The following is a 22,168-nucleotide window of genomic DNA, read 5'->3' as shown; positions in this document are numbered from 1 at the left end:
TTAGGTCCCGGGAGGGTTCATGGCCTCAGAGGGTTTCAACCTATGCAATTGTCAAGCGTTTATTTCATTCTTCTCCTTAATTGAATTATAGCACTTGGGTTCTTGAAGCTCATGACTTCATTTAGAAAATATTTGAAAATTGATTATTTAATCACTTAATTGTAAAACATGAATGGAACGTCTTAGTTAATTAAAGCTTGAATAAGAATTTAATTATAACTTTATATGCCAGATTTATTCAAAGCATCTTAAGGATGAGGATTCAATTAAGAGCCTTCGGATGCACAGGTCAGTGGGATACTACCTAGAGCAACGCATGGAATGGCTTAGAGCAGCGTAGCCAGAAGTGCTTTATAACAGAAGCTTGGAGAGCAGGACACAGCTTCTGGCTCCACAGGTATCTGAGATTATCCTGGAAAAATTATTTAACCTCTTTAGGTTAACCTCTTTAGGTTTCAGTTTTCTCATCTGTAAAATGGGATTTTTATATCTCTTTCCAAAAGATATTGTAAGGATCAAGTTATTTTCCCCTGTGGCTCATGGCAGGTAACAACCAACCTGGCTCTCAAGTGTGGGGAGAAAGGAGATGGCTGTAAAGGATGTCACTGTAATTCCACCAGGCAGAACAAAACGGGAAAAGAGTACAGGAGTCCAGCCACAGAGCTTCTGCATTTTTGAGTGAAGACAGATCATATGTAATTTTTTTTGTTGTTTTGTTTTGCTTGGTTGTTTCTTTTCAAAATGTTATTGCAGCTTCAGGGGTACATGTGCAGGTTTGTTATCCAGGTAAACTTGTGTCACAGGGGTTTGCTGTACAGATTGTAATGGCACCAGGTAATAAGCACAGTACCTGATTGGTAGGTTTTTGATCTCCATCCTCCTTTCACCTCCATCCTCAAGTAGGCCCTGGTGTCTATTGTTTCCTTTTTCATGTCCCTGTATTTTCATAATTTAGCTCCTGCTTATAAGTGAGAACTTGTGGTATTTGGTTTTCTGTTGCTGTGTTAGTTTGCTTAGGATCATGGCCTCCAGCTTCACCCACGTGGCTGCAAAAGACATGATCTTGTTCTTTTTTATAGCTGCATAGTATTCCATGGTATATATGTAGCACATTTTCTGTATCCAATCTACCACTGATGGGCATTCAGGTTGATTCCATGTATTTGCTATTGTGAATAGTGCTGCAATGAACATATGTGTGCATGTGTCTTTATGGTATAGAAAAACAGTATTACAAACCTATAGGCTAAATTGATGTTCTTTAGCTATCAAAGGCAAAAGATAATTATATCCTTGGTGGTGCTTGATTTGTGTAATACAGATGTTTGAAACAAACATGTTAGTGGTGTTGGAAAACATGTAAGACAATATCCATGTAGAGGCGAGGGGATGATTAGGTTTTGGGCTGACAGGCTGTCTCTACCTCCATGAAACAAATGTGAATGAGACACAGGGTATGGCTCCGTTTGATATTTAAATGTTAAGTGTCTACTCCAAAGTGAACATGGGTTTTATGTATATGCATGTGTCAAGACCCCCTTCATGAATATCCACAGCTCCTTCTGCCACCTGTTGAATATGTATGTTTAGCCAACCTATTCAGCATAGAGCTACTGCCCAAATCCTTCCTCCTTGGAAGTGCCCATTTCTGGTCTTGGCAGGAAGCTCTTCTTCCCAGCCTGTGAGATGGCCATGCTTCTCTCAGGTGCTTTCTTATGAAAGTTTTCACAGATCACTTGCATGGTAATAGGGTGCATGGACAAGCCCATCTCACATAGCTTCTAATGTTAACATCTTTGTTTCCTGTCCCACATTTGCCCAAGACTCTGCCTCGGTCAGGGCTGCCCTTTGGCTAGTATCCCTTACCTTTTTATTAGGATCTGGTGAGATCTGCCAGCTGGACCCCGTGCCCCTTCACATCCCAGTGACCCATCCTGTATCAGCCTGTATCATTCAGCTGCCCCCTCCACTGTGCTGAGTGTGTGCAACGCGTCCCTACAGTAAAAGTTCTTAAGATGTCCCATATCCATTGGTCCTGTATGTTTTCTCCCCTTTTATCCCAGGTGTCTCCTGTGACTTCTGTTTCCTCTCCCCTAATTCCTTTCAGGACCCTCCGCACTAGCACATCAGATAGCTTCATAAAGGCTCCTGGAGCAGAAATTAGATGCTCAGCCAGAAAGAATTCCCAGAGGAGAAGCCGAAGAGAACACGCCTGAAATTTCATGCAAATCCCTGAGAGTCAGGACCTCATGGGAAGAAATTCAAGGTACTCCTTTAAAGGAGGGGACATGATGAGGCTCATCCTCAGGGCTTTGTGCAAAGTGCTTCCCCCTAGATTGAAATATAGGCAGTATCTCCAGGTCCAATTTAATCTCTATTAGGCACTCAATGGCTAAATTAAGGACTTTACCGATACCTAATTTAGATAAACCCTTAACTATTAACCTCCAATAATGTCATCATTTCACTGAGTAGAAAAGAAAACATCTGGGTGAGTTCAGTTAGCCAAGGGCGTGGAGGAGAGGCCGGCACAGTGCCTGTGCATGCTAATTTTGTCTCGCTGACCCTGACGGAGGTGCTGGCTGCAAGGAGGCCGCGGCCAGCATGATGCTTGAATGGAAGGAGGCTGCCGCCAGCATGACACTTGAAGTTGGCCACCCTGCCCTCCTGGGAAGAGCTTCCCGAGAGTCTCCACACCGACAGCACAGGTGGAGGGAGCCCCACGCTCCCGTCGAGAGGGAGGAATTCCTCCTGCATAGCCCTGGTCCTCAGTTACAAGCCTGCTTCTTTTCCTGCCCTCTGAAAATGAGGACAACTCATCTATTTTATGCAATTACAGTCTGTTATGTAAAAGACATCCATAATCTTTGGAAAATCATTATGGGCGTGTCTGTCCACTTTGTTTCCTGTGGCTGGAAGGGTGCTTTTTCTTTAGCCCCTGTGGCTGCAGTTTGGTTGCTGTAGGAGGCACCCAGAGCCGCCCCTGCCTCTGGCTCTCATGGCTTGGGTGATGATTCAGCACCTGACTCTCATGTCGAATGCCCAGATGCTGCCTCCTGCACCTGCGAATGCCTCCCTCGCCCCCTTGGATCTGTCACTCATCGTGTTCACACCTACCCTTTGCTGGCTCCTTTTGTTGAGGATGTCTGGTTCTTCCCCAGGGGAAACTGATCACAAAGGGGACTGAACAAGAACAGGCTGCCTAAAGCTATTTGACGAGGATCTGAGTGCAGGTGGATTTATTCTGAAGGTCATGGCAGGGAACATGGGTGAGTGGCTAGGAAGGGAGGTGAGGGGAGACAAAAGCCCTTGCTTGCATGGGGTCCCTGGGGCTTTGGGGGCTGCAGGAGCATGCCTCAGCGTTGTTCCAGCCTGAAAACCCAAGATTTGGGGTGTTATCTGCCACCTGACCCTCCATGAGCTGAAGGCTGCTGCTGAGGTGTGGGAAAGTGGTGACATTTGGGTGACCTCACTGGCCCTCACCATAGCTGGGCACAGCACACAGTCAGATGTGCTGGCAGGGAGCTCCTGGGGCACAGGCATAGCAGCCTTGAGAAAAGAAGAGGGAGCTGATGGTGTCTGCTGTGTGCAAGCCAGAAACACAGAGAGATGTGTGTGCCAACAAAACCTGGAAAATAACCATGTCCTCACAGCCCGGGGACTCTGGGAAGTCCTATAGCAAAGAAGAAGCCTGGCCTGTCCATCTTCATGTGACAAGTGTTTGTAGGAAATAGTTCATCATAAAACACTTTTTCTCAGGTGACAACTAGGAATCACCTAGGACACATTATGAAATGGTGAACCAGCGATACAGGTGAAAGTGCCCTCCCAGTATGGGAAAGACAGCAGAGTATTCAACAGGGACACAGGAGCAGCGTTTATCCTCTGGAGGGAGCAAAAGGTGGAGTGTGCACCTTACTCAGCCACCAACATTGCACCTGGCGGTGCTGTCCTGACACTTGAGGACTCATAGGGCCAAGTGAGGCTCAGAGTCTGAGGCAACTTGGACTGATCCCTAGGTGGACAGCAGGATGAGAGCCACCTGTGCAGGAAGCGGGAACACAGCTGCAGAGAAGGGGACACACATGTATGAGGAAAAACACACTTGTATGGGGAGGGGACACACCTGTATGAGGAGGGGACACACCTGTATGAGGAGGGGACACACCTGTATGAAGAGTGGATTCACCTGTATGAGGAGGGAACACACCTGTATGAGGTGGGAACACATCTGCCTGAGGAGGGGACACACCTGTATGAGAAGGGGACACACCTGTCTAACAGGGGACATACCCATATGAGGAGGAAGTACACCTGTATGAGGAGGAAGTACACTGAACACACCTGCAGAGGAAGGGAGCCCCCACCATGTGCCAGGGCCGGTGGACATGAGATCGTGAGAGACATCTGGTCTCTCTCCTTGCCCACATGTGAGACAGACAGGAAATTCTGGCATCTTGTTTATAGATTTAGAGAAGAGAATGAGTGGACATTTTTTTTTTAGAGAGGTCACAGGACATCTCAGTGGCTTGTTAAAGGACAGCCTTATGAATGGTACCCAGGAATCGCAGACGTGGAGTTGGGGGCTCTGTGGGAGCTGAGGGGTGGCCTGCTGCCATGCACCCCTGCTGGTTAGAGCAGATGCCTGGCCAGGAGGCTGACACACCCTCTTTGGATTAGAGCCGCTGCCACCATCACACCACTGGGTGTAGTTTGATCCGAGACAGCAGTTTCCAGCTGCGGGAATTCAGTGGCATAATGACGGCATACACAGGGAGACAGCAAATGTGAAAGCACTGGTCAACTGTCGCACATGTAAATCTAAGTCCATGGTCCACAAAAATCAGCTCTGTGTCTTGGGTTTGAATAATTGTGGGAAAAATAGTAATAATAATAATAACAATAATTGAAAAACTTCTTGGTTTTCTCTCTCTCCATGACTTTCTAGTTCTTTTACTCAGCTCAGAGACTTTCTTAGAAATACAGCTGATGCCATGGAATACTATGCAGCCATAAAAAAGGTTGAGTTCATGTCCTTTGCAGACATGGATGAAGCTGGAAACCATCATTTTCAGCAAACTAACACAAGAACAGAAAACCAAACACTGCATGTTCTCACTCGTAAGTGGGAGCTGAGCAATGAGAACTCATGGACACAGGGAAGGGAATATCACACACAGGGGCCTGTCGGGGGGTGGGGAGCTAGGGGAGGGACAGCACTAGGAGAAATACCTAATGTAGGTGACAGGTTGATGGGTGCAGCAAACCACCATGGCACGTGTATACCTATGTAACAAAACTGCATGTTCTGCACATGTACCCCAGAACTTAAAGTATAATAAAAAAAGAAGACATGAAAAAAAAAACCTTTTGTATTTTTAGCGAGCTTATGCAGCTAATAAATTCATTTAAAAAAGAAATACAGGCGACAGCAGTGGTTCTCCACATCAGTGTGTGCCAGTCACCAGGCTTTGTCACAATGCATCCTGATGGGCCGCACAGAGCCGGGCCTCAGTGGGGTCGGGCCGGGCCTGACAATCTGCATTTCCAGCATGTCCCAGGTGCCACTGCTGCTGTCATTGGGGCCACACTTTGAGGACCCTGGGTCTGTGACACCTAGTCCCTTACCTAGAATTTAATTCCACATCCTCTCTCCCCTCCCCCAAGTCTGCAAAAAAATGGCCTTGAAGGAGTTGTATCAACAAGACATTAGACAAGGCAGTTCTTCTCTGTCTTCCCGTGGAATAACCTAGTAAATCATGGGCTTTTCCCTTTGTTGATTGTGCCCTTTGATGCTCAAAAAATTTTTAATGTGATGATGTTCAATTTCTTTCTGCCTTTTGTTTCTTGAGCTTTTGGTGTCACATCCGAGAAATTCATTTGCCAAATCCAATGTCATGACGCTTCCCCCATGTTTTCTTCTAAGAAAGTTTTAGCTCTTACATTTAGATCTTTGATCTATGTTGACCTGATTTTTGTATATGGTGTAATGTAAGGGTTTAACGTCATTCCTTCGGATGTGAATATCCAGGTTTCTCAGCACTGTTTCTTGAGAACACCGTCCTCTCTCCACTGAATGGTCTCGGTGCCCTTTTCCAAAAGGCAACCCACAGAATGGGAGAAAATACTTGCAAATCATAGATCTGATGCGAATTGGTTTCTAGACGATATTAAAAATTCCTGCTACTGAACACACACACAAAACAGAGAATCTAATTAAAAAATAGGCACAGGACTTGAACAGACATTTCTCCAAAGAAGGTAAACAAACGGCCAGTACGTACATGGAAAGAAGCTCAACGTCACTAATCATTAGGGAAATGCAAACCAAAACTGCGAGATACCGCCTCATACCCACTGGAATGGCTACTGCAAGGGTTAGTGAGAATGTGGGAAAAAAATGGAACGCTGTGCACTGACGGTGGGAATGTAAGATGGTGCAGCTGCTCTAGAAAATGGTATGGCTGTTTTCAGAAAATTAAAAATAAAATTGCCATAGAATCGAGCAATTCTTCTAGTTATATAGTGTATTGGTCTGTTCTCGTGCTACTAATAAAGACATACTTGAGACTGGGTAATTTAAAAAGGAAAGAGGTTTAATGGACTCACAGTTCCACGTGGCTTGGGAGGCCTCACAGTCATGGCGGAAGGGGAACGAGGAGCCAAGTCACGTCTTTCATGGCGGCAGGCAGGAGAGCGTGTGCGGGGAACAGCCCTTTATTAAACCATCAGATCTCGTGAGATTTTTTCACTATCACGAGAACAGCACGGGAAAGACCCAGCCCCATGATTCAGTTACCTCCCACTGGGTTGCTCCTATGACACATGGGAATTGTGGGAGCTACAAATTCAAGATGAGATTTGGGTGGGAACACAGAGCCAAACCATATCATAGACCCAGTGGAATTGAAAGCAGGGACTTGAAGAGAATTTATACATCCATGTTTATGGCAGCACAATTTATGATGGGCAAAATTTGGAAGCATCTATCCATTGACAGATGAATGTGCAAGGAAAATGTGGAATATCCACTATTCAGCCTAAAAAGGAAGAACATTCTGACACGTTACAACATAGACGAACCATAGGGACCATCTACAATGAAAACTAAGCCAGTCACAAAAGGACAAACAATGAACAATGTCACCTGCATGAGGTCCCTAGAGTCCTCACAGCCACAGAGACAGGAAGTAGAGGGTGGTTGCTGGGGCCGGGGAGGGTAACGGGCTTAGTGTTTCGTGGGGACAGAGTTTCAGTTCTGGAAGATGAAACTTTCTTTTTTTTTTTTTTTTTTTTGAGATGGAGTCTCTCTCTATCGCCCAGGCTGGAGCGCAGTGGCGCGATCTCGGCTCACTGCAAGCTCCGCCTCCCGGGTTCACGCCACTCTCCTGCCTCAGCCTCTCCGAGTAGCTGGGACTACAGGCGCCCGCCACCACGCCTGGCTAATTTTTTTGTATTTTTAGTAGAGACGGGGTTTCACCATGGTCTCAATCTCCTGACCTCGTGATCCGCCCGCCTCGGCCTCCCTAAGTGCTGGGATTACAAGCGTGAGCCACCGCGCCCGGCCTGAAGATGAAACTTTCTGTAGATGGATGGCGGTGATTGCTGCACAACTGTGTGAATGTACTTAGTGCCACTGACCTATACACTCAAAAGTGGATCAGAGGGTACATTTTGTGTTATGTATATTTTACCATAATTTTAAAAAAAGAACAGAAAAAAGAAGACCCTTGCCGAGCTTTACAAGCAACTCAGTCTTGTCTTCAAATATTCTTCATGAATTGAGATGGCGCCAGGTTGCTGTTTAATACCAGCAAGCGACAGAGGAAATTCTAAATAAGTTTAGTCACGTCGTAGAAATTTGCTTACAAAACTCGAGACTGGAATCAAACTCCTTCAGGGCTTTTACCCCTCAGTGGAAAGATTGGATACCTTGTCACTGAACAATGTGATTTTCCCAGGTACAGTTTATTTACAGGCAACGCCACGTCCTGCTTAAACATACGAATAGTTGGCAGCTGGCTTTAGGGAGGACGGATTGTAGGTGAGAGGAGGTGCTTTGTTAAGGACCAGATGCTTCCCTATTCTTTTGCCAGGTGCAAATCAAGCACCACCTGGAAGAAATGTAATCATTTGCGATGTTTTTAAAAATAGTCACTCTCTGAATTTAAAATGTTAATTTAAAACAATTCTGATGAACAAAATAATTAGGAAACACAGACTTCCTAAGTTAGGGAGCCAGGTTATTCAGACTATGATAATATTGAATTACTTACGTATCATGGATTAAGCAGCTAGATCTAAGTAAACAAAAATAAAAAAATAGAGAAAACAGAAGCAATAATTGAATAATAATGCACAGATTAAAAAGAAAACAATTTGATGTGTCTTTATGGAAAGTTAAGCTCTGGCCAGAGCTAAGTTGGAGGTATTTCTGTTTCTTTCTCTAAAAAAGTTTAATGTGTTGGATCCAGTTTTTTCATAGCATTAGAAAAACTCTTTTTGGGATTGTTACTTTTTTAAAAATTAATATTCTTACTACTACTATATTTGAGGGAACTGAGCCATTTACGATTGTCAATTTCCAAATTTCTTCATGGATACAGATTCATTTCTGATTCATTGAACTGTAAACTTATTTTTTATAGGGAAGAACTGACCAAAAGCAAACGATTTTTATATCTAGAAACTATTGCCCCTTTCTGTCTATTTCTCAGCTATCACCACACAAATACGTCTTCCATGAACGCAAGCAAAATAACATATAATATTAAACAAAAGGGATTCCTTTTTCTTTAATGTATGTCACTTAAAGGATTGTACTAGTTCAGAACTTGGTGAACTCATGCACAAAAGAGTGGTTGAAAAGTTTCACTTAAAATAGCACATTCAGAATTAATCATATGGCTATAATTATTTGTATGCTTTTCCAGGCACATTAACTAAGCTAAACTCAATATATCATTTCATGCATAATTAAAGATTTAAGATCAATGAAACTTACACTCTTTATCTAGTTTCACCTAGGGACCCGGTGAGGGAAAAAGCTTGGAAAACTTTTTAGACGTTATGTACTAGTAAGAACGGAAACCACTGTAATTCCTTGTCCCTGTGTTAAACAATACTGGGACCAGCAAAAGGATCTTCCCTGATTTCTCCAGGAAATACCTGCCCATGAGAGCTAAGCCTGGGAACCAACCAACCAAGTCACTTCCTTCTCAACACCAGCAACGGCTCCTGGAAGCTTCTGCCCAGAAGACATCTGCTCTTCCTACCAACCTAAAGTTTCCTCATCAACTCTGCTCCATACAAGCCAGTTCTTGGCTCTCATGCCTCCCATCCCTGGCCTAAAACCTATAAACACCCCATCCTAATTTTCTGCTTTTAGCTCCTGCCAGGCTGCAACCCCCACCTCACTGCAGGGGGTCTCGTGAACCCAGCTCTGCCTCAGCAACGATCCTGCAAGTGGCCATTTTGGGGACTTGAAGGTTGATGGAATTAGTCATCAAGGTGTGCTCAAGACGCATGGGGCATGGTAAAACAGGTCACTAGTGGCCCTTTCTTGCCCTTTCCCCTTAAACATATTTCTCTTTTACTTTGGGTAAAATAAACAGTTGAGACTTCTTTAAGAAAATAGGATCTTCTGACTGCCTGAGAAAGATCAATTTCTTTTTTTCTTTTGAGACAGAGTCTCGCACTGTTGCCCGGGCTGGAGTGCAGTGGCACGATCTTGGCTCACTGCAACCTCCCCCTCTCAGGTTCAAGCGATTCTCCTGCCTCAGCCTCCCGAGTAGCTGAGATTACAGGCAAGCGCCACCACGTCTGGCTAATTTTTTGTATTTTTAGTAGAGACGGGGTTTCACCATGTTGGCCAGGCTGGTCTCGAACTCCTGACCTCGTGATCTGCCTGCCTCGGCCTCCCAAAGTGCTGGGATTACAGGCGTGAACCACTGTGCCAGCAGAAAGATCAATTTCTTTTCTCGGAAAGAGATGACATGGCACAATCTCCTGGGACAGGTTTTCATCCTAAATGACACATTTTGCCTGAACAAAATAAAACCACTCGAAACTACAAAGGAAACCTTCAGAGAATAATTTTCTGGACAACTGGAATAAGAAATAAATTTAGACATAAGGCTCAGCTTGCTGCAGAGGAGTGGCGAGCATGAGGGCTGGCCAGGGCGCTGGACACGACCACTGAGACACAGCCAGTGTCCACCTCTAACCCTGATTCCAGGAGGGTTCTGAGTTCGCTGGGACAAGCCATCCTCGCTTTAAGGCGGCTTCTCATGTCGGGGTCTGTCTTTGTCTTCTGATGCTCCCGTGGCCAGGCTTCTCCCAGCTGTGGGTGGAAGGTGTGCCCCATTAACCCACACACATAAAAGCATCTTGCTGCAGCTTAGGAGTCTCCGCTATGCCTCGGGAAATAAAATCGAATCTTGGGACCCCACACTCACTCTGCTTTCAAAAAGAAAGTTACGCTTCAGAGCTGAGCCACGCGATACTGCTTTCCTTTTGTTCCTGAGCACAGAGCTACAATTCCACAGCCTCATCCCTAAGCAAGGTTCCCACAGTGACAGAAGGCCACATAACTCCCTGATGGCCTCCCTCGCAAACTGCTCACAAGGAAATTCCTGGTGAACCCCTAAATCCCTCAACCTTTCAGGATAGATATCCCCGTTTCTAGCCCTAAAACCAAGTTCTGTGGAATCTCACCCTGACAATGTCAATGACCAGCTCATCTTCACAGGTAGAGGACAGAGACCTGAACAAAAATCATCCCTCTGCCCAACCCGAGGCGAATGCATCATTGGCCTTTTCCTGCACCCCTTCTCTTTGCAAGTACAATGTAGATTCACATCAGAGCCTCCAAGAACTTAACCATTTGCCTCATTGCCGACCCTCCTTCCTTCTTTCTCTCCTGCTCTCTCTTATCCCTTTAAATATCGAAGTTCCCCAAACGCTCTTTAGAAAAGGCGCAGGTGATGGACACTCATGTGACTTTTGGTTCTTTTCCCAGACACATCGTCACACTAGGGCCAAACAAACCTCTCTCAATGGAGGTGTCACTGTGGTGAACCCTCTCTAGGCACGTGTCCATCTGTCTGAAGCTCTGGAGGTCTCCACAGAAAGAACAGTGTGCGCCCACGTTTAAATTTCTTGCAAATACTTCCCATCTGCAAGATAGGATCTTCTGAAGCTTGCAGTTGCTGTCAATCTCCTGGCCCTAATGAGCTGCCAGGAGAAGAAGGAAAGGTCCCACTCGAGAAGGAGAACTTGGGGTCTCACAGGCTTCTCTTTCCCTGATGAAACAATCGAGGCTTTTCTATGAAATTAAGCTTCTTTGCATTTTAATATACATTGTAAGTTTTTATTGATCACTAAAAACAACAAAAAAAAGAAAGTCAAGAAGTCCTGCTCAAGAACTGACGATGCCCCTCTTAGCCCTGTCCTGGGAGAGGCTCGCCTATGTGGAGGGAGGCCCTGCAGAACCCCTCTTCCTTCTCCACTTGGGGGTCCGCTGCTATGGCTTCCATGGTGCCCTCTGGCCTGGCATCTTTGCTTTTACATTTTTCTGCCTGCCCCTCACTCTGGGAGCTAAAAGTCAATTAGTTCTTAAGTAACAAGGGCAGTATCCACCTAAATGAACCTCATGGGGAAGGCTTCTGTGAAATGAGGACACATCCAGCAGCGAACATAGTCTTTTCTTCATGCACATTTTTAAATTTAACACTAGATTTGCTTCAAGTGTGACAGAACAAATACTCAAAGGAATAAATATATTTAAAAAGGTACTTTTCAAAAGAAGACACTTATGCAGCCAACAATCATATGAAAAAAACTCAACATCACTGATCCTTAGAGAAAGGCAAATAAAAACCATAATGACATACCATCTCACACCAGTCAGAAGGGCTACTATCAAAAAGTCAAAAAATAACAGATGCTGGTGAGGTTGTGGAGAAAAAGGAACACTTAAACACTGTGGGTGTGAGTGCAAATTAGCTCAACCATTGTGGAAAGCAGTGTGGTAATTCCTCAAAGAACCATTTGACCCAGTAATTCCATTACTGGTTATATACCCAAAGGAGTATAAATCATCTGTCATAAAGACACATGCACATGTATGTTCACTGCAGCACTACTCACAATAGCAAGACATGGAATCAACCTAAATGTCCATCAATGACAGACTGGATACGGAACATGTGGTACATATACACCATGGAATACTATGCAGCCCTAAACAAAAATGAGATCATGTCCTTTGCTGGGACATGGATGGAGCTGGAGCCATTCTCTTTAGCAAATTAACACACGGTCAGAAAACCAAACACCTCATGTTCTCACTTACAAGTGACAGCTAAATGATGAGGACACATTGGCCAGGCATGGTGGCTTATGCCTGTAATCTCAGCATTTTGGGAGGCCAAGGGGGGTGGATCACCTGAGGTCAGGAGTTTGAGACCAGCCTGGCCAACATGGCCAAACCCCATCTCTACTAAAAATAACAAAATTAGCTGGGTGTGTGGCGGATGCCTGTAATCCCAGCTACTTGGGAGGGTGAGGCAGGAGAATCACTTGAATCCAGGAGGCGGAGGTTGCAGTGAGCCTAGATTGGACCATTATACTCCAGCCTGGGTGACAAGATTGAATCTCTGTCTCAAAAAAGAATGATGAAGCCACATGGACTCAGAGCGGGCAACAACGCACACTGGCATTGTTGGAGGGTGGAGGCGGGAGGAGGGAGAGGATCAGGAAAGATAGCGAATGGGCATGAGGCTTAACACCTGGCTGACATAATCCGGTGCAGCAAACCCCTGTGACCCGAGTTTACCTGTGTAACAAACCCGCACATGGACCCCTGAACTTAAAAGTTAAAAAAAAAAAACAATTTTATGTGCAATACCCTGACAGGTTTTGTGGCTAAATTTAAATGTTAATTTGGACATTATATATTCTGTTGTTTTCGATTGTCTTTACTAAGATGAGAAAAGTAGTCAACGGAATTAACTTCCTTAAAATCAGTATCTGCTGCACGCCAGGGACAGCAACAGAAGAAATCATTTCAGCAACAACGTGACACTTCAAACCTCCAGAAGAAGTGCCATATCAATGACATCATGACAAACGCCCCAGACCGAATTATTTCTGTGTCAGAGTCACTCATTATAGCTCTGGCTCTTGCAGGTCATCTCCCATTTAGGAGAACTTGTCCTATTGTCTTCATCAGAACACGTGTACTTGTCAGGCCTGCAGTCCTGATGTTTGGTTCAGAAAATATGGTCACTGTAATTATAGCTCTTTCTCGGGTGAGGAAATGAGAATCCGACTCGTAATCCTTTTATCATTGACTTGGATGATTTATTTCTCACCAAATGAGAATGGAGAAATTTCAAGGGCAATTTATCTAATCCTTTCCCTGTGCATATTTTTTTTTTTAAAGAAATTTTCCCCAATCAGAAAAAGCACATTTTCCAGAGGGATTCTTCAATGATATTGATCTCTTGTGCATTACCTGGCCTCTGGTAGACCTTACATAATTGTCCCAATGAAGCTACCAGGTGAGTTTCTTAATCGTTTTCTTTTTTTCTTGAAGCATCACAGATGACTTTAAAGTTGCTTTTAGACCAGGTGCAGTGGCTCAAGCCTGAAATCCCAGCACTTTGGGAAGCCGAGGTGGGTGGATCACCTGAGACCAGGAGTTTAAGACCATCCTGGCCAACATGGTGAAGCACCCTCTCTACTAAAAATACAAAAAAATTAGCCAGGCGTGGTGGCGTGTGCCTGTAATTTCAGCTACTGGGGAGGCTGAGGCAGGAGAATCACTTGAACCCGGGAGACAGAGGTTGCAGTGAGCTGAGATCACACCACTGCACTCCAGCCTGGGCAACAGAGTGAGACTCCATCTCAAAAAAAAATTTTAGTTGTTAATTATTAAAAGTTGTTTTAATAATTACTTTGCCATCAGGTTCTGTTTTCCCAAGCAAAATGATCACAGTGTGTGTTCAGCTTCTCTGCCCCTCTTGGCAGGATATAGCCATTCCCCCCTCAGCCCTGCCCACTTCCCACCATCCCCAGGCCCCCTGAGCACCCAGCAGCAACCCTTAGACAGAACCTGCCTTGGCCACAGCTCAGGGCTCTGCCAGCTCTGCTGTTGAAGCCCTTATGTCACCTGTGCATGTGTTCTCTTGGCCAAGTGTCCCCAGCAAGCCTTTTAGTGAAAGAGAGCTTCAAGGGGAGAGGCAAATCAGTGGCAAAAAGCAAATTATTACAGCCTGTGACAAAAGGTACTCCACACAAGCCTCTACCTGCCACCAGGGCTGTGTCCTAACCAAAGACAGCCAGGCAATGATGGCGACTTTCGGAATGGGATGAGGCTGGGGGCTTGAGAGTTGCCCAGTTAGGGCGTGTGCATGAGTGCGGTGTGCCTGTATGTGCCTGTGTGTATGTACATGAGTGTATGTGCATGTGTGTATGTGCCTGTGTGTATGTGTACATGCGTGTGTGCCTGTGTGTATGTGCATGAGTGTATGTGCCTGTGTGTATGTATGCATGTGTGTATGCGCATGTGTGTATGTGTGCGTGTGTGTGTGCATGTATGTACATGAGTGTATGTGCCTGTGTGTATGTATGCATGTGTGTATGCGCATGTGTGTGTGTGCGTGTATGTGTGCATGTATGTACATGAGTGTATGTGCCTGTGTGTATGTGTGCATGTGTATGTGCATGTGTGTATGTGTGTGTGCATGTATGTGTGACTGTGTGTAGTGTGCATGTATGCATGTACGTGTGTGTGCGTGTATGTGCCTGTGTGTATGTGCTTGTGTGTATGTGTGCATGTGTGTGTGCCTGTATGTGTGCATGTGTATGTGAATGTGTATGTGAATGTGTATGTGAATGTGTGTACGTACATGTGTGTATGCATGTGTATGTGAATGTGTGTAGTGTGCACGAGTGTGGGCATATGCATTTATATACCATTGGGAAGGAAATAACTGACAAATAGAAATGTTATTTAAAACAAGAAACAGCCTCGAAACATGTCCTCCACTCTGGATGCAGTAGGGAAAGTACGTTTCTGGGGCTGGGTGGGGTGGGACACGGCTGGTGGGGCAGGTGGTATGTGTGTCGATTTAGGGAGGCCTGAGTGAGCTGAGCATAGTAACCAGGGGTCACGGTGGGTTTGTGGGCCACTGAGAAGGATGTGATCTCACCCAGGGTGATGAGTGGGATTGGGGGCTGCAGTGGGGGCAGAAGGAGTCAGCCCATGGTGTGTGGGTGGTGTGTGGGTGCAGGTGCCTGTGGTGTTCAGCAGTGTTTCCTCTCTGGGGTGTTCACAGCATTTGGTGGAGGCCATTATTCCAGCACTTGTTGCACAGAATCCCTGCATATGGCCCTTGCTGATGAAGCTGCCTTCTGCCCTCCTGTGTCCCTGGTCCCTGCTCAGAAACCTCCGTGTGTCGTTGGCGAAGAGGAGCGTGTCCTGGTCAGTGATGCAGATGCAGACATGGGTGGAAGTGGCAGCAGGTTTGATGCCATCAGCTCTTCCGCTAAAGTGGTTAACCCAGGCTTAAGAAGCGAGCATATTCATCTTAGAATGAGAATCTATTTATGTCTGATAAATAAAATGCCTTCATTTTTTCTACTGTGTACAACAAACAAAAGTTCGATTTTATTTTTCATAATAGACCCAGACATGATTCTGTCTCAACTTGTGCTACTGAAAGGATTTCTGGCACACATGTAGCTTGAGATTCAACTTAAATAGTTTGGGCCTTATTAAGAACTTGTGCTCTTTGAAATGCACTAAGAATGAAAAGAAAAGCCACAGACAGGGAGAAAATATTTGCAAATCACACGGCCAATGCTGGACCAGTATCCAGAGAATGGAAAACACTCTCAAAATTCAATATTAAGAGGATAAATAACCCAACAAAAAAATGGTAAAGGGGTTTGAGCAGACACTTTGCTGAAGAATAAGTATAAGAGACACAAGAACACAAAGGACAGCCAGCACCATCAGTCATTAGGAAAGTGCAAACGCAAAACCCCGTAAGACGCCTGGACACACCTGCGAGAGTGGCTGCAATAAAACAGCCACAGAGAAGCTGACGGCAGTGAATGCTGACAAGGATGCGGAGGAGCCAGGACCGCCACACACACGCGCTGGGGGCAGTCACAGTGGGCAGCGTGCTGGAGAAGAGGGTGGACACACACTCCCCCACACACGTGCTGGGGGCAGTCACAGCGGGCAGCGTGCTGGAGAGGGTGGACAAACTTCCCCACACACGCGCTGGGGGCAGTCACAGTGGGCAGCGTGCTGGAGAAGAGGGTGGACACACACTTCCCCACACACGCACTGGGGGCAGTCACAGCGGGCAGCGTGCTGGAGAGGGTGGACACACACTCCCCCACACACGTGCTGGGGGCAGTCACAGCGGGCAGCGTGCTGGAGAGGGTGGACACACACTTCCCCACACACGTGCTGGGGGCAGTCACAGCGGGCAGCGCACCAGAGAAGAGGGTGGACACACACTTCCCCACACACGCACTGGGGGCAGTCACAGCGGGCAGCGTGCTGGAGAGGGTGGACACACACTCCCCCACACACGTGCTGGGGGCAGTCACAGTGGGCAGCGTGCTGGAGAGGGTGGACACACACTTCCCCACACACGTGCTGGGGGCAGTCACAGCGGGCAGCGCACCAGAGAAGAGGGTGGACACACACTTCCCCACACACGCACTGGGGGCAGTCACAGTGGGCAGCGTGCTGGAGAGGGTGGACACACACTCCCCCACACACGTGCTGGGGGCAGTCACAGCGGGCAGCGCACCAGAGAAGAGGGTGGACAAACTTCCCCACACACGCACTGGGGGCAGTCACAGCGGACAGCGCACCAGAGAAGAGGGTGGACAAACTTCCCCACACACGCACTGGGGGCAGTCACAGCGGACAGCGCACCAGAGAAGAGGGTGGACAAACTTCCCCACACACGTGCTGGGGGCAGTCACAGCGGGCAGCGCACCGGAGAAGAGGGTGGACACACACTCCCCCACACACGCACTGGGGGCAGTCACAGCGGGCAGTGCACCGGAGAAGAGGGTGGACACACACTCCCCCACACACGCACTGGGGGCAGTCACAGCGGGCAGTGCACCGGAGAAGAGGGTGGACACACACTTCCCCACACACGCACTGGGGGCAGTCACAGCGGGCAGCGCACCGGAGAAGAGGGTGGACACACACTCCCCCACACACGTGCTGGGGGCAGTCACAGCGGGCAGCGCACCGGAGAAGAGGGTGGACACACACTCCCCCACACACGTGCTGGGGGCAGTCACAGCGGGCAGCGCACCGGAGAAGAGGGTGGACACACGCTGCCTGGAGGCCCCGGCGACACCAGCCTCAGTCACCTCCCGCAGGGTGAGGGCGCTCACACCCCCTCTAAGACCTGCATGAGACTGCCCACAGCGGCTTGGTTCATCATCACCCTGAACTGGAAACAGTGACATGTTTTCCTATCGGAGAATGGAGGAGTCAACGGGCCTCCTCCCTGGGATGAAACAGGACCCAGCCATGCCCAGGAAGGAGCCGCCGACAGCGAAACTCAGACACGTCCTGCTCGGTGACAGGCCCTGGCTCAGGCGACTGAGGACGGCTCCGTTTATGTGTCCTTCTCAAAATGGCAAAGTTACAGGGTCGGGAGGCAAAGCTGTTGTCTGTAGAAGCTGGGGTGGGAGCAGGAATGGGCCACAGAGGGTGCAAGAGGGTTCCGGGTGGTGGAGCTCTTTTACATTTGATGGTGCTTTTCAGCCATGTGCACTTGTCAACACCCAGCACCATGCCCCGAAAGGACTGAATTTTCCTGTGTGTTAAGGACACCTCAGTGAAACCTCAGCCAAGGTGAACGGAGCAGCCAGGGCTTCTCTTAGTTGGAAAACATCAAGGAGTGCTTGGAGCTGCCTGCCCCTCTGAGGCACTAGGGGGTCGGGGACGTGACCGTGTCCTCGGGGACCGTGACGACCGCAGTGCCGACACAGTGAGCCCCAGAATCGCCCTGTAGAACAGCTCACTCAAGCAAAGCTGCCTCTGGCAGGGCAATTCCCCTGTAGGGAGCGTGTGCCTTTTGACTTTACCCGTCCTCAGACTGACCTTTGCTCATGAGAATAGTGAAAAACGCAACTTGGGTGGAGATTTAAGGTGCTAATGAGGCTCGTGACGTATGGACAAGCATGGACAGCTACCGCATGTGCACCCAGAGGGCCACCCAGAATGTGCCTACCAGCAACACCTCTTCCATCCCCGCATAAACAGTGGTGTGGGACACCCAGAGCCGGAGCCTCCCTCACGTGGTCCTGGCTGACTCACTCTCCATCAGCTGCACTGACTCCTCTTTCCAAGTATACTTTTGCTTTTGCACTTAGTTTGCAGAGGGTTCTTTCTCTGTTGCAATAAACTGCTTTCTACTGCTGTGTGTCTCTTTAAATTCTTTTAAACTAAGAAGACAAGAACCGAAGGCTCTCAATCGCCATCAACAATGGGAGCAGCTAAACATGACCCAGGCAAGACCTCCCATTCACCGTGTTAAACCCGTAGTCCACTGCTGACTCCACAGCTCTGCCCTTGTTCTTACACCAAAGTGCCCTCCAGAGAGCCCGTGGGTGACGTGAGGCTGGCTTCAGACACATCTTCTGGCTTCCCCGGCCTCTGGCACTGTTGTTTCCTGGACCTTGGCCACGGCTGAAGTTCAGGCTCCTCGTGATAACAGGCTGCTGATGGCTTCTGACGAATGAAAAATGGGGCAAAGACGGTTCTTCTCCTCCCTCCCGGCCCCTTGCATGTTAGAGAAATTTGAGTAGCACAAAGAGAGATGGCCTCCCTGAGGGTCTTCACAGGGCCCCATCCAAGTGTCTCCAGGATGTGGGCAGCTCTCTGAGCACACGGAGGTCCTTGCCATGGCCGCACACATGGTGGGGGATGAAAACGTTTCTTTCTCTGGGAATCCTGGGGTGGGAGCCTCACCTAGTGGCTAGGCGGACACACAGCACAGGGTGGATTCAGGCCTGCCCCACCCTGTGAGAAAGGAGGGGCCCCTCTCAGGAACATGGGAGGGGGTTGATTTCGACCAAAGGCTCTGCCGTGGGGACTAATTTCCACCCTTGGAATTCATTAGACTTTTCTGTTGTTGGATCCCCGGAAAGCCCCAAATAAAGTTCGAATTTCTCTATGGAAGACTCTAGCACCTGGAGCCACAGAGCACGTTCCCCGTGACACGGGATGTGACACTGCTTGTCAGAAGCTGCCTGGGTCTTTGGGACAGATTCTACTTTAATGTAAACTGGAACCCAGGGAAGGTAAACTGAGGCACGGCCCTGCGTGTTGACTTCAGGGTGGTTGGAGAGTTCTATGGAGAGGAAGGAATGTGGTGAGCGGTGGAGACAGGACTCAGGGCGCCATTCTGAAGGACCGGCCTTCAGTAGGGAATTCGTATTGTGGTTTCCAGTCTATTTATGGCAACTCTCTCTCTCTCTCGCTTTCTCTCCCCTTTCCTGCCACACTTTGATCTGTTCTCGTAAAGCAGGAGAGAGACTCCTTGGTTTATAGCCACTGTCTAAACATTGCGATGCTTTCTGTGTGAGCATGGCAGTCGCTCTGTTTCTGTCTTTAATACTGTAACTGCTCATCGGTTTAGCTCTTCGCTACCAATTGGAGAGATGCACAAGATTCAGGGAGATGATTTGTGAGAAAAGGCATTGCCATTCTTCAAGCCCCCATCTTCAAAGCAAACCCCATCTCTCTGGCAGAACCCAAGAAAAATTCCAGTTGGGTTTTCAAGAGCTAATTAAGTCACTGCACAGCTTCCTGCGAAATCCTTCTCCCTCCCCATCTCCTTCTCAGTTTCTTCAAGATTAGGCTGAGGTTGGAAAGCAAACCCGAGAGCGGCTCCAACCGCGTTATTTCTGGGCTGTGTTGACGCACGAAGCCACATCTGGCTCAGGATGGAGACTCAGGGTCTGGGCGAGGTGACAAATCCAAAGGCACCTGCTGTCGAGCGAGGACTGAAGCCACCGCTGACACTGTGCCCAGCAAAACCAGCACACACGGACTATTAACTGGTCGACTTTGCTCCTGGGGGTGTGGAAGGCAGAATCAAAGTGAATAATGTAAGCATTCCCTAGGCAGCGCCGGCACGCCCTGCTCTGGGAAAATAAAAATAAATGTTGATGCTGGTGGATTGTAAAATCCCCCACCACTTCCCTTATTCCATCCTGTGCTTTTGAGTCGAGCACATTAAGCTCACCAGGGGAGGCTGGCTCTGACACAGCGCCGTGTCCCTCTTCCTGAAACGAAAGCCGTCTGTCTGACGAGGACATCGAGGACCCGTAATTTACTACCTCCGCTGCAATTCTAAATGCTCCCCCACTGCAGGGATTGAAACGTTCTTCCTATAATTATAGTGGAATCAAAAGGCTAGCCGGCTAATGCGTGGAGCTTCTGTGCCAGCTGTTTATAGTAGGGGCTTCTCAGCCAATATGTTGTTTTTAATATGTCATCCGTATGAGGTTGTCAGGATCAACCTGTCCTTATTTTCTGTGTTTCTCCCCTAAAATAATATTATTACTTAAACATTTAAATATTTGTGAGACTAAAAAGAAAAAGAAAAATACCTGAAAATGTAAAACCCAGCCAAGCCCCGTTGCCTCTTGGTCGGCCATGGAAGGATTCTTTGGGAGGGAGGCCCACGGTGGGGTGTTGCTGCTGCCTCAGACCGAGGGGGCTCTCTGGGAAAGCAGGCTCCAGGCTCTGGGCCTGTTAGTCCGGGTCCCTGATGAGAGTCGCCTTCTCTCTTTGGGAAACACTCCTGCTCCCTGGCGGTGTGGCGTCAACGGGGAGACGCTACCTAGTGTGGCCCAAGATGTGCTTCTGTCCAACTCATCCCACCCACAAATCCGGGCGCGGTGCGGCTGCGTGGATATCTCACAGGCCACAGTGTTATTCTGGCATCTGAATCCCCTGGCTCTGCTATCCAAATGCTCTCCAGCGGAGAAGGTGGCAGGCAGCGGCTGGTGCTGGAGAAGCCTGTAGGTCTGACAAAGCCTGGTTTCGGCAGTCGGGGCCGGGGGCTCCCCCAGCAAGCAGCAGTGCTGCCCAACACATTCTGGCTCAAGGACGAGGGGTGCCTTCCTTCTTCTGACTCAGACCCCCGGCCACCTTTCCCTTTAGCCTGTGGAAGCGACGGGGCGTGCATGGCAAAGCTGCCACAGAACAGGTGTGGAGGTGACGGTGAGTGGCAAACCTCCGTGCCCAAGTGGGACACAGCTTGTACTTTCTTGAGTGGTTGAATTTGAAAGCCTGCAGGATCCACACCAACACTTCTGTTATTTTGCACCCGAGAACACTGTGGCTCAGAACGTTGGGGCGTCTTCCCCAAGTGGCCCCGCTGGGCTGATGGGGCCCCCTGATTGCTACCGTGTGTTCTTTCCAACACAGCGACGCGTTCTCGCTACCCAGTCTGTTCAGATTGCCCTCTAGGAATTGGAAACGGCCCCCAGATGCATCCATGTCTTCTCTTTCTACATAAAGTGCTGATCACAGACACTGAAAGAGTCGTTTCTATTAGAGACGGGAACGCTGGACTGGGTTTAATGTGGATGTTTCTATGGCAGAACTAACAGAGCAGCACCTCCCCAGTGCCCCCTGCAAAGCGCCGTGGTCTGCGCACGGCTCCGGGAGGTCACGGCCTTCCCTTTATTGGCAAACGCAAAGCTGCCAGACGACACTTAGGAGTCACATCTCTAAGTCCACCATCTTTATTCTCTTCCCTATTTGGATTTCTTTTCAGTATTCTGATCTTAGACTTTGTACGGAAAAAGTGAAAAAAAAATTGAAAACGGCTGGATTCTCCAGATTTCACTGGAGCTATCTGATAATTATCACATTTTTAATACCAAACTTTTACACTTTTACACAAGTTCTTGAGAAGCCCCAAATTATGAAAACCTCTAGAATAGATTGGTGGGAGAATACTTGTCTCAACCATCTAGAAATCAGTTTATTGAATTGGTTGGTTTGATGTTAGTTGTCGTAATTGATGATGGGTGCCTTCTGAGGAGAGAACGAAAAAGAAAACACTGCTTTATCCTCAAGGCACTTGTGGGCTAA

General features: G+C 47.9%; 1 protein-coding gene across 1 annotated transcript in view; it reads right to left on the bottom strand.

Annotated features, from left to right (window-relative positions):
• The window catches only part of ADARB2 (adenosine deaminase RNA specific B2 (inactive)), a 536,653-nt gene that overhangs the window by 264,268 nt on the left and 250,217 nt on the right, over window positions 1-22,168 (bottom strand). The gene's annotated exons all lie outside the window — the stretch shown is intronic.

This window comes from Nomascus leucogenys, chromosome 9 (genome assembly GCF_006542625.1).
Source record: "Nomascus leucogenys isolate Asia chromosome 9, Asia_NLE_v1, whole genome shotgun sequence".
NCBI lineage: Eukaryota > Metazoa > Chordata > Mammalia > Primates > Hylobatidae > Nomascus > Nomascus leucogenys.
Note: the sequence above shows the minus strand (reverse complement) of the source record. Positions and strands in the feature narration are given on the sequence as shown.